The sequence below is a fragment of the Acanthopagrus latus genome, chromosome 3 (genome assembly GCF_904848185.1).
Source record: "Acanthopagrus latus isolate v.2019 chromosome 3, fAcaLat1.1, whole genome shotgun sequence".
NCBI lineage: Eukaryota > Metazoa > Chordata > Actinopteri > Spariformes > Sparidae > Acanthopagrus > Acanthopagrus latus.
Window position 1 is genome coordinate 19,685,749 of NC_051041.1, and position 702 is coordinate 19,686,450.

The window sequence follows — 702 nt, forward strand, 5'->3', positions numbered from 1 at the left end:
TATCGTTACATTTTTATCTGTAATATTCTGCTTTTTTTGGCGACTGAACCACCACTGAGGCAGAGGATATTTTCTGTTTCTTCTATTTTCTATTTTCTTCTTGATATCCACACTGAACCTGACCCCTTCTCAGTCACACTGGGAAGCTCAGACTTCATGTCTACATTACAGAAGAAGAACGAAGTTGCCACTTACAAAACGTGACTTAATAAAATGACCAGCACCCTTCACCTCGAGAGAAAACATTGCTCACTGAAGAGCATTGAGTCACAATTTAACAAAATCTGGCTGCCCCTCAGCTATTAGCAAAGAAGTAACTCTTAATGCATACTCTTCTTGTAGTTGACAGTCCATTACAATTTTCCATCCTTTGATTTTTATTATTTTCCACTGCTTTACTTTGCATTCTCTTTATTTGTCTCTGAGCAGAAGCGAGGGAGGGAGGGAGGATATCTTCCTGTGTGTGTCATAAACATTCAAAACTATTTATCTTTTGTTTTGTTTTGTTTTCCGTATTTGATTCTTCTTATAAGGAAATGCAGAGTGCGTTTGTGTGTCATCCATCCTGCAGCTGGTCCTTAATAAAACATAGTTGACAACAAAAAAAAAAAAAAAAGTGAGGCGGAGGCACATCCCAGTCACTGCTTTAGTTCATTAGTCAGAGTCTGTATGCTCTGCACACACGAGTAAAGCCCTAAATAC